The sequence below is a fragment of the Eleutherodactylus coqui genome, chromosome 9 (genome assembly GCF_035609145.1).
Source record: "Eleutherodactylus coqui strain aEleCoq1 chromosome 9, aEleCoq1.hap1, whole genome shotgun sequence".
Classification (NCBI taxonomy): Eukaryota; Metazoa; Chordata; class Amphibia; order Anura; family Eleutherodactylidae; genus Eleutherodactylus; species Eleutherodactylus coqui.
In genome coordinates this window covers 82,906,472-82,922,118 of record NC_089845.1, presented here as the reverse complement: position 1 = coordinate 82,922,118, position 15,647 = coordinate 82,906,472, and the positions used below count along the sequence as shown (strand labels likewise).

General features: G+C 44.2%; 1 non-coding gene across 1 annotated transcript; it reads left to right on the top strand.

The window, feature by feature from the left end:
• The first annotated feature begins 568 nt into the window (after positions 1-568).
• Positions 569-640, top strand: TRNAC-GCA (transfer RNA cysteine (anticodon GCA)). Its single transcript has one exon. It is a non-coding gene; the product is annotated as a tRNA-Cys (tRNA).
• The last annotated feature ends 15,007 nt before the right edge of the window (positions 641-15,647 follow it).

Sequence of the window (15,647 nt, the reverse complement as noted above, 5' to 3'; positions counted from 1 at the left end):
GAGAGGTCCCTGGTTCAAATCCGGGTGCCCCCTTCAAGTGCCAGCTTTACTCATGCTATTCAACGAGATGCTTACCTTTCCAAGAAAGCTCTTCTTCAACTTGTCACCCTTGAGCACATTTCTGATGCAGAACTAAACAGGAACTGGTCGTCCACTCTCTCACTGGCCATCTTCATTGGTAGGGATTTCAACAAGCATCCTACCTTTTGAGAAATTGGTTTCCTCAGAACATTACTTTTTAAGAACCAGTGAGGACATTCATAAGCCAGGGGGGGCATAGCTCAGTGGAAGAGCATTCGACTGCAGATCAAGAAGTCCCTGGTTCATAATCCGGGTGCCCCCTTCAAGTGCCAGCTTTACTCATGCTATTCAACGATATGCTTACCTTTCCAAGAAAGCTCTTCTTCAACTTGTTACCATTGAGCACATTTCTCATGCACAACTGGTCATCCACTCTCTCGCTGGTAATCTTCATTGGTAGGGATTTCAACAAGCATCCTTACTTTTGAGAAATTGGTTTCCTCAGAACATTACTTTTTAAGAACCAGTGAGGACAATCATAAGCCAAGGGGGCATAGCTCAGTGGAAGAGCATTCGACTGCAGATCGAGAGGTCCCTGGTTCAAATCCGGGTGCCCCCTTCAAGTGCCAGCTTTACTCATGCTATTCAACGAGATGCTTACCTTTCCAAGAAAGCTCTTCTTCAACTTGTCACCCTTGAGCACATTTCTCATGCAGAACTAAACAGGAACTGGTCATCCACTCTTTTACTGGCAATCTTCATTGGTAGGGATTTCAACAAGTATCCTTACTTTTGAGAAATTGGTTTCCTCAGAACATTACTTTTTAAGAACCAGTGAGCACAGTTATAAGCCAGGGGGGGCATAGCTCAGTGGAAGAGCATTCGACTGCAGATCAAGAAGTCCCTGGTTCATAATCCGGGTGCCCCCTTCAAGTGCCAGCTTTACTCATGCTATTCAACGAGATGCTTACCTTTCCAAGAAAGCTCTTCTTCAACTTGTTACCCTTGAGCACATTTCTCATGTAGAACTGGTCATCGACTCTCTCACTGGCAATCTTCATTGGTAGGGATTTCAACAAGCATCCATACCTTTGAGAAATTGGTTTCCTCAGAACATTACTTTTTAAGAACCAGTGAGCACAATCACAAGCAATGGGTGTATGACTCAGTGGAAAAGAATTTGACTGCAGATCGAGAGGTCCCTGGTTCAAATCCGGGTGCCCCCTTCAAGTGCCAGCTTGTCTCATGCTATTCAACGAGATGCTTACTTTTCCAAGAAAGCTCTTCTTCAACTTGTTACCCTTGAGCACATTTCTCATGCAGAACTAAACAGGAAATGGTCGTCCACTCTCTCTCTGGCAATCTTCATTGGTAGGCATTTCAACAAGCATCCTTACTTTTGAGAAATTGGTTTCCTCAGAACATTACTTTTTAGGAACCAGTGAGCACAATCACAAGCCAAGGGTGTATAGCTCAGTGGAAGAGCATTCGACTGCAGATCGAGAGGTCCCTGGCTCACATCCAGGTGCCCCCCTCAAGCGCCAGCTCTATTCATGCTATTCAACGAGATGGTTACCTTTCCAAGAAAGCTCTTCTTCAACTTGTCACCCTTGAGCACATTTCTCATGCAGAACTAAACAGGAACTGGTCGTCCACTCTCTCGCTGGTAATCTTCATTGGTAGGGATTTCAACAAGCATCCTTACTTTTGAGAAATTGGTTTCCTCAGAACATTACTTTTTAAGAACCAGTGAGGACAATCATAAGCCAAGGGGGCATAGCTCAGTGGAAGAGCATTCGACTGCAGATCAAGAAGTCCCTGGTTCATAATCCGGGTGCCCCCTTCAAGTGCCAGCTTTACTCATGCTATTCAACGAGATGCTTACCTTTCCAAGAAAGCTCTTCTTCAACTTGTCACCCTTGAGCACATTTCTCATGCAGAACTAAACAGGAACTGGTCATCCACTCTTTTACTGGCAATCTTCATTGGTAGGGATTTCAACAAGTATCCTTACTTTTGAGAAATTGGTTTCCTCAGAACATTACTTTTTAAGAACCAGTGAGCACAGTTATAAGCCAGGGGGGGCATAGCTCAGTGGAAGAGCATTCGACTGCAGATCAAGAAGTCCCTGGTTCATAATCCGGGTGCCCCCTTCAAGTGCCAGCTTTACTCATGCTATTCAACGAGATGCTTACCTTTCCAAGAAAGCTCTTCTTCAACTTGTTACCCTTGAGCACATTTCTCATGTAGAACTGGTCATCGACTCTCTCACTGGCAATCTTCATTGGTAGGGATTTCAACAAGCATCCATACCTTTGAGAAATTGGTTTCCTCAGAACATTACTTTTTAAGAACCAGTGAGCACAATCACAAGCAATGGGTGTATGACTCAGTGGAAAAGAATTTGACTGCAGATCGAGAGGTCCCTGGTTCAAATCCGGGTGCCCCCTTCAAGTGCCAGCTTGTCTCATGCTATTCAACGAGATGCTTACTTTTCCAAGAAAGCTCTTCTTCAACTTGTTACCCTTGAGCACATTTCTCATGCAGAACTAAACAGGAAATGGTCGTCCACTCTCTCTCTGGCAATCTTCATTGGTAGGCATTTCAACAAGCATCCTTACTTTTGAGAAATTGGTTTCCTCAGAACATTACTTTTTAGGAACCAGTGAGCACAATCACAAGCCAAGGGTGTATAGCTCAGTGGAAGAGCATTCGACTGCAGATCGAGAGGTCCCTGGCTCACATCCAGGTGCCCCCCTCAAGCGCCAGCTCTATTCATGCTATTCAACGAGATGGTTACCTTTCCAAGAAAGCTCTTCTTCAACTTGTCACCCTTGAGCACATTTCTCATGCAGAACTAAACAGGAACTGGTCGTCCACTCTCTCGCTGGTAATCTTCATTGGTAGGGATTTCAACAAGCATCCTTACTTTTGAGAAATTGGTTTCCTCAGAACATTACTTTTTAAGAACCAGTGAGGACAATCATAAGCCAAGGGGGCATAGCTCAGTGGAAGAGCATTCGACTGCAGATCAAGAAGTCCCTGGTTCATAATCCGGGTGCCCCCTTCAAGTGCCAGCTTTACTCATGCTATTCAACGAGATGCTTACCTTTCCAAGAAAGCTCTTCTTCAACTTGTCACCCTTGAGCACATTTCTCATGCAGAACTAAACAGGAACTGGTCATCCACTCTTTTACTGGCAATCTTCATTGGTAGGGATTTCAACAAGTATCCTTACTTTTGAGAAATTGGTTTCCTCAGAACATTACTTTTTAAGAACCAGTGAGCACAGTTATAAGCCAGGGGGGGCATAGCTCAGTGGAAGAGCATTCGACTGCAGATCAAGAAGTCCCTGGTTCATAATCCGGGTGCCCCCTTCAAGTGCCAGCTTTACTCATGCTATTCAACAATATGCTTACCTTTCCAAGAAAGCTCTTCTTCAACTTGTTACCCTTGAGCACATTTCTCATGCACAACTGGTCATCCACTCTCTCGCTGGTAATCTTCATTGGTAGGCATTTCAACAAGCATCCTTACTTTTGAGAAATTGGTTTCCTCAGAACATTACTTTTTAGGAACCAGTGAGCACAATCACAAGCCAAGGGTGTATAGCTCAGTGGAAGAGCATTCGACTGCAGATCGAGAGGTCCCTGGCTCACATCCAGGTGCCCCCCTCAAGCGCCAGCTCTATTCATGCTATTCTACGAGATGGTTACCTTTCCTAGAAAGCTCTTCTTCAACTTGTTACCCTTGAGCATATTTCTCATGCAGAACTGGTCATCCACTCTCTCACTGGCAATCTTCATTGGTAGGGATTTCAACAAGCATCCTTACTTTTGAGAAATTGGTTTCCTCAGAACATTACTTTTTAAGAAACAGTGAGCACAATTATCAGCCAGGGGGGCATAGCTCAGTGAAAGAGCATTCGACTGCAGATCGAGAGGTCCCTGGCCTTTCCTCAGAACATTACTTTTTAAGAACCAGTGAGGACAATCATAAGCAAAGGGGGCATAGCTCAGTGGAAGAGCATTAGACTGCAGATAGCGAGGTGCCTAGTTCAAATCCGGGTGCCCCCTTCAAGTGCCAGCTTTACTCATGCTATTCAACGAGATGGTTACCTTTCCAAGAAAGCTCTTCTTCAACTTGTTATCCTTGAGCACATTTCTCATGTAGAACTGGTCATCCACTCTCTCACTGGCAATCTTCATTGGTAGGGATTTCAACAAGCATCCTTACCTTTGAGAAATTGGATTCCTCAGAACATTACTTTTTAAGAACCAGTGAGCACAATCACAAGCCAAGGGTGTATAGCTCAGTGGAAGAGCATTCGAATGCAGATCGAGAGGTCCCTGGCTCACGTCCAGGTGCCCCCCTCAAGCGCCAGCTCTACTCATGCTATTCAACGAGATGGTTACCTTTCCTAGAAAGCTCTTCTTCAACTTGTTACCCTTGAGCATATTTCTCATGCAGAACTGGTCATCCACTCTCTCACTGGCAATCTTCATTGGTAGGGATTTCAACAAGCATCCTTATTTTTGAGAAATTGGTTTCCTCAGAACATTACTTTTTAAGAACCAGTGAGCACAATCACAAGCTAAGGGTGTATAGCTCAGTGGAAGAGCATTCGACTGCAGATCGAGAGGTCCCTGGTTCAAATCCGGGTGGCCCCTTCAAGTGCCAGCTTTACTCATGCTATTCAACGAGATGCTTACCTTTCCAAGAAAGCTCTCCTTCAACTTGTTACCCTTGAGCACATTTCTTACGCAGAACTGGTTATCCACTCTCTCACTGACAATCTTCATTGGTAGGGATTTCAACAAGCATCCTTATTTTTGAGAAATTGGTTTCCTCAGAACATTACTTTTTAAGAACCAGTGAGCACAATCACAAGCTGAGGGTGCGGGCAGACGAGCGTAGGCGTATTTACGTTCGCACGAGCGCAACGTATAATCGCCCGAGCGATCGTTTTTCACCGATCACGACCAGAGCTAGAAAGCGTATTTTCGTTTGTTCCTACTTTGCAAACGGTCTTTTCGGCGATCGAATATGCGTTGGCGTGTATTTCGGTCGCATATGTTCCGTTTTTTTTCGAATTGCCGTTTTTACGCGCCGTAAAATCGCCCATGTGAACGAATACATTCGAAACCATTGCCTCAGATGGTCACGTATATACGTTTGGTCGCAAAAACGCGCCGTTTATGCGCTCGTCTGCCCGCACCCTAAGGGTGTATAGCTCAGTGGAAGAGCATTCGACTGCAGATCGAGAGGTCCCTGGTTCAAATCCGGGTGCCCCCTTCAAGTGCCATCTTTACTCATGCTATTCAACGAGATGCTTACCTTTCCAAGAAAGCTCTTCTTCAACTTGTCACCCTTGAGCACATTTCTGATGCAGAACTAAACAGGAACTGGTCGTCCACTCTCTCACTGGCCATCTTCATTGGTAGGGATTTCAACAAGCATCCTACCTTTTGAGAAATTGGTTTCCTCAGAACATTACTTTTTAAGAACCAGTGAGGACATTCATAAGCCAGGGGGGGCATAGCTCAGTGGAAGAGCATTCGACTGCAGATCAAGAAGTCCCTGGTTCATAATCCGGGTGCCCCCTTCAAGTGCCAGCTTTACTCATGCTATTCAACAATATGCTTACCTTTCCAAGAAAGCTCTTCTTCAACTTGTTACCCTTGAGCACATTTCTCATGCACAACTGGTCATCCACTCTCTCGCTGGTAATCTTCATTGGTAGGGATTTCAACAAGCATCCTTACTTTTGAGAAATTGGTTTCCTCAGAACATTACTTTTTAAGAACCAGTGAGGACAATCATAAGCCAAGGGGGCATAGCTCAGTGGAAGACTGCAGATCGAGAGGTCCCTGGTTCAAATCCGGGTGCCCCCTTCAAGTGCCAGCTTTACTCATGCTATTCAACGAGATGCTTACCTTTCCAAGAAAGCTCTTCTTCAACTTGTCACCCTTGAGCACATTTCTCATGCAGAACTAAACAGGAACTGGTCATCCACTCTTTTACTGGCAATCTTCATTGGTAGGGATTTCAACAAGTATCCTTACTTTTGAGAAATTGGTTTCCTCAGAACATTACTTTTTAAGAACCAGTGAGCACAGTTATAAGCCAGGGGGGGCATAGCTCAGTGGAAGAGCATTCGACTGCAGATCAAGAAGTCCCTGGTTCATAATCCGGGTGCCCCCTTCAAGTGCCAGCTTTACTCATGCTATTCTACGAGATGGTTACCTTTCCAAGAAAGCTTTTCTTCAAATTGTTACCCTTGAGCACATTTCTCATGCAGAACTAAACAGGAACTGGTCGTCCACTCTCACACTGGCAATCTTCATTGGTAGGGATTTCAACAAGCATCCTTACTTTTGAGAAATTGGTTTCCTCAGAACATTACTTTTTAAGAAACAGTGAGCACAATTATCAGCCAGGGGGGCATAGCTCAGTGAAAGAGCATTCGACTGCAGATCGAGAGGTCCCTGGCCTTTCCTCAGAACATTACTTTTTAAGAACCAGTGAGGACAATCATAAGCAAAGGGGGCATAGCTCAGTGGAAGAGCATTAGACTGCAGATAGCGAGGTGCCTAGTTCAAATCCGGGTGCCCCCTTCAAGTGCCAGCTTTACTCATGCTATTCAACGAGATGGTTACCTTTCCAAGAAAGCTCTTCTTCAACTTGTTACCCTTGAGCACATTTCTCATGTAGAACTGGTCATCCACTCTCTCACTGGCAATCTTCATTGGTAGGGATTTCAACAAGCATCCTTACCTTTGAGAAATTGGTTTCCTCAGAACATTACTTTTTAAGAACCAGTGAGCACGATCACAAGCAATGGGTGTATGACTCAGTGGAAGAGCATTCGACTGCAGATCGAGAGGTCCCTGGCTCACATCCAGGTGCCCCTTTCAAGTGCCAGCTTTATTCATGCTATTCAACGAGATGCTTACCTTTCCAAGAAAGCTCTTCTTCAACTTGTTACCCTTGAGCATATTTCTCATGCAGAACTAAACAGGAACTGGTCATCCACTCTCTCACTGGCAATCTGCATTGGTAGGGATTTCAACAAGCATCCTTACTTTTGAGAAATTGGTTTCCTCAGAACATTACTTTTTAAGAACCAGTGAGCACGATCACAAGCAATGGGTGTATGACTCAGTGGAAGAGCATTCGACTGCAGATCGAGAGGTCCCTGGCTCACGTCCAGGTGCCCCCCTCAAGCGCCAGCTTTACTCATGCTATTCAACGAGATGGTTACCTTTCCTAGAAAGCTCTTCTTCAACTTGTTACCCTTGAGCATATTTCTCATGCAGAACTGGTCATCCACTCTCTCACTGGCAATCTTCATTGGTAGGGATTTCAACAAGCATCCTTATTTTTGAGAAATTGGTTTCCTCAGAACATTACTTTTTAAGAACCAGTGAGCACAATCACAAGCTAAGGGTGTATAGCTCAGTGGAAGAGCATTCGACTGCAGATCGCGAGGTCCCTGGTTCAAATCCGGGTGGCCCCTTCAAGTGCCAGCTTTACTCATGCTATTCAACGAGATGCTTACCTTTCCAAGAAAGCTCTCCTTCAACTTGTTACCCTTGAGCACATTTCTTACGCAGAACTGGTTATCCACTCTCTCACTGACAATCTTCATTGGTAGGGATTTCAACAAGTATCCTTACTTTTGAGAAATTGGTTCCCTCAGAACATTACTTTTTAAGAACCAGTGAGTACAATCATAAGCCAAGGGTGTATAGCTCAGTGGAAGAGCATTCGACTGCAGATCGAGATGTCCTTGGTTTTAATCCGGGTGCCCCCTTCAAGTGCCAGCTTTACTCATGCTATTCAACGATATGCTTACCTTTCCAAGAAAGCTCTTCTTCAACTTGTTACCCTTGAGCACATTTCTCATGCAGAACTAAGCAGGAACTGGTCGTCCACTCTCTCACTGGCTGTCTTCATTGGTAGGGATTTCAAGAAGCATCCTTACTTTTGAGAAATTGGTTTCCTCAGAACATTACTTTTTAAGAACCAGTGACAAAAATCACAAGCCAAGGTGGTACAGCTCAGTGGAAGAGCATTCATCTGCAGATCGAGAGGTCCCTGGTTCTAATTCGGGTGCCCCCTTCAAGTGCTAGCTTTACTTATGCTATTCAACAAGACGGTTACCTTTCCAAGAAAGCATTTCTTTAACTTGTTACCCTTGAGCATATTTCTCATGCAGAACTTGTCCATCCACTCTTTCACTGGCAATCTTCATTGGTAGGGATTTCAACAAGCATCCTTTCTTTTGAGAAATTTTGAGCGATAATCGTTGCGTGTAAATGTGTCTATCTTTCACTTTTCTGCCAAAATCCATTGTTTGGCAGAACAGCTGATAAGATGGACCGCACACTGTGTTCTGCCCGGGGGGGGGGGGGGGGGGGGGGGCGGGGGGAGGGCACTGATTACAGCTAATTACATTGTCATAGCTGTCAACCACAGGGCAGCACAAAGGGAATTCATTCAGAGAACAGCGGGTGGTGTGTTCTCTGAATACAGCTCCCGGTGGCTCACATGCTACTAATTGGTACTAACAGGCATTAGTACGAAGTAGTAGTTTATGTAAATGATTGCTCAAAAGCCTTTTGAGCAATCATCTTTGTGTCAAAATGCACCCTATGTTTGAACGTATTTGTCTTTAAGGGCCGCCTGTGAGAGGCTTTATCTTTCAAATCAATTGTCTGCTTAATGATAGGCCTCCAAGGTCATCTAACAAACATTCGTACATGGTCAGATGGGGTGATGTGCTTACAAAGAAATACCTAGCCTTTCCTGTAGTCAGCAATTTGGTCTGATTCTAAGAAAGACTCATTGCGTTCATTACATAAGGAAAACCAGTATAACATCCTGATGACATGGTATTATATGCTTGCTCTACTGCACAAGGCTAATGGTGCCATCCCAGCAACTTGCTGGTGCTATAACTCTCAAACTGGTACCCTTCAACATATCCTTTTTGGGTTACAGTACAGTCCATAATTTTGGATTCATTTAAAGTCATTGTGCCACTGGACCCACACACCTACTTATTGAATGTTCCCCTTTGGAAATTTGCATACAAAGCTGTTCCTCATTCCTACTGCAACAAAACTGCTTATTACCCTCATTTGGAAGCAAGCCACTCCCCCCTCAAGGTCCAATCTTTATGGCCGCATCCAAGAGATGCGGTCTCTGACCGTCTCCATCTGTAATACTGTAGATAAGTTCTCCGTGTTTGTAATGGCTGCTACCTTTCCATTATCTCTAGAAATGCTCTATATCAGCGACTGTGCAACCATAATTTTGTTCCCCTTTCCTTTCAACAGTTTACTCTTGTTATATATTTGTTGTATATTGTTTCTGAGATGCTCCTTGTACCATATAAGCTTTCACGTTAGTACAGCTTGAATAGGTAATTCCTGAATAACTTGCCTGATATTGTACACATTTCGCGCTGTCTTTATCTCTCAGCTCCCATCCTGAGTCTTGATACTTTTTTTCAAGTACTCCGGAATATGTTACTGTTCTTGAATCATAGAATGGTATACTTGGAAGAGACCTCCAGGGTCATTGGTTCCAGCCCCCTACTCAATGCAGGATTCACTAAATAATCCCAAACAGATGTCTGTCCAGCCTCTGTTTTGAAGACTTTAATTAAACGAGAACTCGCCACCTCCTGTGGCAATCTGTTCCACTCATTGATCACCCTCACTGTCAGAAAGTTTTTTCTAATATCTACTTTGTGTCTCCTCCCTTTCAGTTTCATCCAATTGTTTCTAGTCTTACTACTGTTACGGATTTATGGATTGTGGGTCCACTGGACCAACCAACCAGGCCTAGACCTGTCCTGAAGTGGTTGTCAGCTGACTTCTCAGATAAGGGACTGTTGCCGGGAAAAGGGAGACTGACCCTTGGCTGCAGAGAGAATGGCAGACCCCTATCTGTAAGCTAGGCGATCGCCCAATAAGGGCGGCCATGCGCTGGAACCTCAGATCTCACTATCCCTGATGGAGTAGCAAACATAGGAACTGGCAGAAGACAGAGGAGCACACAGATGCAGGACAGAGCAAGGGCAACCTAAGAGGGTTCGAGCGCAGGTTTGTGTGAGGCCCTATTGATATCAATGGGAGTGTTGTACCGTGATTAGCGCGGGGTAGATGGCAATATTCGGGAAGGGGATGCACTGCTTTTTTAGTGGCTAAGACATCAAGCTGGGAAGATCAGTGAATTTCATGCCCTCAGTTATCTCTTCCTTTACCTGTATTTTAAATGGCGGGGGTCATCATTTTCAGGCCAGACCAGGCCTTTATTCCCAAAGTGTATTCAAAGTTCCATTGTACCTAGTAGAGATTATTTTACCCTCTTTTGTAGCAAACTGAAGTCCCATAAAGAGATAAAATTTTATTCTCCCAATATCAGGAGGCTCCTAGAACAGTACTTTTAGGCTGAGGCCTCGGTCACATGACCGTTTTTTGGTTCGATCTGCAGACGCGCTTGCGATCTGCAGATCTATAGACCAAATGCATCCCAATGAGATTGGTCACATGTCAGCTTTTTATGCGGATGTGCGATCAATTATAGGACACAACGTTTTGCAGAACGCGCCTATCTGTGTTCTACGCATCGCTGTGTTCTATATATGCGCTCAATGGGGCCGGCGGCAGCAGCGCCGACCCCATTGAGAACATATACTAAAGATCGTTCTCCTCTGCCACAGCTGTAACAGCTGTGGCAGAGAAGAACAATGTTCGCCCATTGAATTCAATGGAGTCGGCAATACAGCCGGCTCCATTGAAAGCAATGCGCTGCCGGCGAGCACACGTTGAATTTTCGGGAAGGGCTTAGAAATATAAGCCCTTCCCTGAAAATCATCCTAAAATGTGTAAAAATAAAAAAAAAAATGTATACTCACCTTTTACCTGCAATCGGAGTTCAGCCGCGTCAGAACTGCCATCCGGGCGCGGCTGAACTCCGGCTGCAGGAAAAAGGTGAGTATACATTTTTTTATTTTTACACATTTTAGGATGATTTTCAGGGAAGGGCTTATATTTTTAAGCCCTTCCCAAAAAAAGTCATCCTGCGCTCGCCGGCAGCCCATTGCTTTCAGTGGAGCCGGCTGTATTGCCGACTCCATTGAATTCAATGGGTGAACATCGTTCTCCTCTGCCACAGCTGTGCCACAGCTGTGGCAGAGGATAGCGGGCAGTGCAGGGCGGTTTCACTGAAAACGCTGCTAGGTGCAGCTTTTTCATCGAATCGTCAGCCCCGGTCACGTGATTTGCGGATGCGCATCCGTTATGCGATCTGCAAATCGCGGGAAAAACCACCTGTGTGACCGAGGCCTAAGTCTTCATGCAGAAAGTCTCTGTCTCTTTTTGTTACCCTCCGGGGCAAACAGGGGCAAAACAGGGGCAAATTTGGTAATTTGTAAGGCCTATAATAACTCAGTAGGGCACTTAGCCCCTAGTGGCTTGAAGACTCACTCTACTAGGGCTGTAACCACCTCCTGGGTGGAAAGGGCTACTACAGAGCAAATTTGTAAAGTCATATGGTCATCTCCTACGTTTTTCAGACACTACTGGCTGGACTTGAGTTCTTCTGATCGGTCCTTTGGGAGAAAGGTGCTTCAAGCTGTAGTCCCCCCTAGAGCTCTTCCTATTATATTCTCTTGCTTGGTCTCGTCATGGGTGAAGGGAAAAGTGATTATTACACTCACCGCTAATTTGATTTTCCAGAAACCATGACAGCACCCTCCTTGTTCCTTCCCAGCTTATTATTTCCCTCTGAAGTTGGGATTATTTCCTTCTTTCTCATGAGGTAAAGTGGTTAAAAAAATAATAGGTTAGTTCATAACAAATGTTGTACTGTAATATGTAGTAATAAGTGGGGGCATCTCATGCTCTGAAATTCACTGATGCTTGTATCTGTAGGTTTCCTGCCCTTGAGGGTGAATTCTCTTTCTCACTTGGTGCCATCATGGGTTTAAAAAAAATCAATTTACCAGCAAGTATAATTATCACCTTCTGATTAGCCAAAGTGGCCTAAAAAATATTAAACATGTACATAACAGCCTATCAATCTCTGCTGAGAGAGGAGTACTCCCGTCACGAATATAGCGGACTCATAAGTATCAGTCTACTGTATTCTTTGACCATGCTTATTAGCTAAATGACTCAATACGTTTTGTGTCTTGTCTAATAGAATAATAGACCTGTCCCTGAAATATGCTACCATTACAAAGTTTGACCAGTTTTCTTTAAAGTGCATACGGGAATGGAAAATCTGCACACAATACAGATATATGATCTGTGCATGCACTGGTTTGCAAACTTCCGGCACATGCATGAAAGTTCAAATCGCTCTGTGGATGACGTGGAACACAGCAGCTAAGGTGGGCGGATTTATGCTGAAAACTCCATCTAGAAGAGAGTTAGGGCCCACCAACTGGACTGGACCACAGACATTAGCATACAATGTGGGAAATCTTAAAATACTTTTTTTGAAGGTATGCCTTGAAATGGAAAAATAACAAACCTATTTTTGGAAAGAGCTGTAAACCAATTGTCTGCCCCTATAGTCACTGTAGTAGGGATGAAACCACTGACAGATTCCCCTTAAAGGGGTTCTGTCATTTAAAAAAATTAATCAATACTTACCTATTCCTCCCCAGGTAGTCTTCTTACCGCATCTTCTCCAGTTCTCCGAGTCACCTCATCTCCAGCCGGACAGAACCACTTCTTCTTGTTATGTAGCATCCATTTTCTGCATTATTCTTCCTACAGGTCAGTGTAGGTTACGTCACTAGTCTAGCAAGGAATGCCCATCTACCGCCAAGACTGTGCATGCATGCTGTCTCGCCACGAGTGTTCATATACTACCGTATTACAGAGAGACAGCATGCATGCGCAGTGTTGGCAATAGCTCGGCATTCCCTGCTAGGCTGTGAATGATACATTGCCCTGCAAGAAGGAAAATGCCAGCAATGGACACTTCAACATCGGCAAGGAGAAGATGTGGTAAGAAGACTGACAGGAGAGGAATAAGTAAGTATAGAATTTTTGTTTTCTAATGACAGAACCCCTTTAAGGGAGCTTTCACACTGGGGAGTTTCCCGTGCAAGTTTTGTTCGTTGAGAGACGCACAAAACTTATGACGATACAACCCATAATATGTAATGTTTTTACATTGACAATACCGTGAGATCAAAGAATCTCAGCATGTTCTATTTTTCTGCGGGTCTACAGAAATCTCGCCCATTATTTCCATTGGGTAAGAAAAAACATTGCATCGCACACGCATGTACATGCAAGTGCAATGCAGTTTCTAATTTTTCCTATGTTCAGCGATGCAATGTGATTTTCTTGCAAAACGCATTCACATAGAAAATTGCAACTTTACAAACGTGATATCGGTCTGAGTTTCTCGGACGGCTGTGTAAATGGAAAAAATAAATGAAACAGAGCCTCATTTCAAAACTTGTAAAGACAAAATGTATGGCAACCAATCAGATCACTGCTATAAGGGCGCCCACCCACTGGCGTTTGCGATTTTTGTGCGTGAAAAACGCAGCGTTTTCGTCGCGTTTTTCGCGGCGTTTTCGCGGATTTTTCGCGGCATTTTCGCGGCTTTTTGTTTTAATTTACATTGACATTCATGGGTGCATTAAGAGAAAAATAAGGACACATATGCAACTGACAGTTCCTATGTTAAAAATTGCAACGGACTGAAACAAAAAACGCCAGTGGACAGGAGTACATTCAAAACTAATTGCTCTTGAGAAAAAACGCAAAGGAAAAAAAATCGCCAGTGGGTGGGCGCCCTAAGGGCGAGCACCCACTGGCGTTTTTTTACCTGCGTTTTGCGTTTTTCCTGCACAGGCATAGAGATAACATGTGTTCCTGTCCACTGGCGTTTTTTTTTGCGTTGCGTTTGCGTTTTTAACATAGGAACTGTCAGTTGCATATGTGTCCTTATTTTTCTCCTAATGCACCCATGAAAGTCAATGGAAATTAATGGAAAAGCCGCGAAAACGCCGCGAAAAACGCGCGGAAAAATCGCGGGAAACGCTGCGTTTTTTTCCCGCGGAAAACGCAAGCGCCAGTGGGTGGGCGCCCTAAATCTGCAAGTTTTAGACCTGCCTAATAAAAATGGAAGCTGTGTGAGAGTCCCTTATTAGCAAATAACCCCCCCCATCCCCAACCCAAATGTTACATCCAAGGCAGCTGTCCTTATTATCTGTAAAGTAAGACAGACCCACTACAAACATCGTATTACTGCAAGTAGCATTCCAATTTAAGGGCGAGCACCCACTGGCGTTTGCGTTTTCCGCGGGAAAAAACGCAGCGTTTTCGCCGCGTTTCCCGCGTTTTTTCCGCGCGCTTTTCGCGGCGTTTTTCGCGGCGTTTTCGCGGCGTTTTCGCGGCTTTTCCATTAATTTCAATGGAGAAAAATAAGGACACATATGCAACTGACAGTTCCTATGTTAAAAACGCAAACGCAACGCAAAAAAACGCCAGTGGACAGGAACACATGTTATCTCTATGCCTGTGCAGGAAAAACGCAAAACGCAGGTAAAAAAACGCCAGTGGGTGCTCGCCCTAATGCTAATTATCAGTGGAATTCTGACTACATTGGGACGAACTTTCAAGGTAAGGGCGAGCACCCACTGGCGTTTTTTTACCTGCGTTTTGCGTTTTGCGTTTTGCGTTTTTCCTGCACAGGCATAGAGATAACATGTGTTCCTGTCCACTGGCGTTTTTTTGCATTGCGTTTGCGTTTTTAACATAGGAACTGTCAGTTGCATATGTGTCCTTATTTTTCTCCATGGAAATTAATGGCAAAGCCGCGAAAACGCCGCGAAAACGCCGCAAAAAACGCCGCGGAAAACGCGCGGAAAAACCGCGGGACACGCGGCGAAAACGCTGCGTTTTTTTTCCCGCGGGAAACGCAAACGCCAGTGGGTGCTCGCCCTAATTGTATAAAAGCCCCAATACAATGTATGATAAGTACTGTTTTATTCTCACTTTCTTGTGATAAACAAGTCTATATTTTATACATTTCAGTCTTGTATTCTACAATACTAACGCATTACCGTAAGCATCATGTAGCATGTAATGATGTCAGCAAAGTCGCCCTGTTTCCATATAAAGAACGGGCACAATAAATTCCCTAAGGGTTACCTGCAGCTGAATGTAGCAAAACTGTATGTGCAGCTTTCTGGAAACAACACAATGTGCACTTGTGATACAGTCAGCATTTTTGACAATATACTGCTTTTTCAGTTTATGAATATGCTCACTCCTAATTTAGTAATCTTTATTATGATGTCGCCATACAGCGCAGTAATGGAAATCTCAGTATCATTTAAAGGGAACCTCTCACCCGCCTAAAGCACCATAAATTAACTTATGGTGGTGTTAGGCGAGGTGACAGGGAGCAGGGTAATGTATTTTTTTGTTTCAATCATTTTTATTATGCATTTTCAATAAACAGTAAACAGTGTTACATTATGATGATCTGCAGTTACCATTCTGTTTAAGCGTAGCCACGCTGATTTCTCCTAAGTCGTGTATCACGGTCTTTTTCTGCAGAATACATTTATTTTTTAA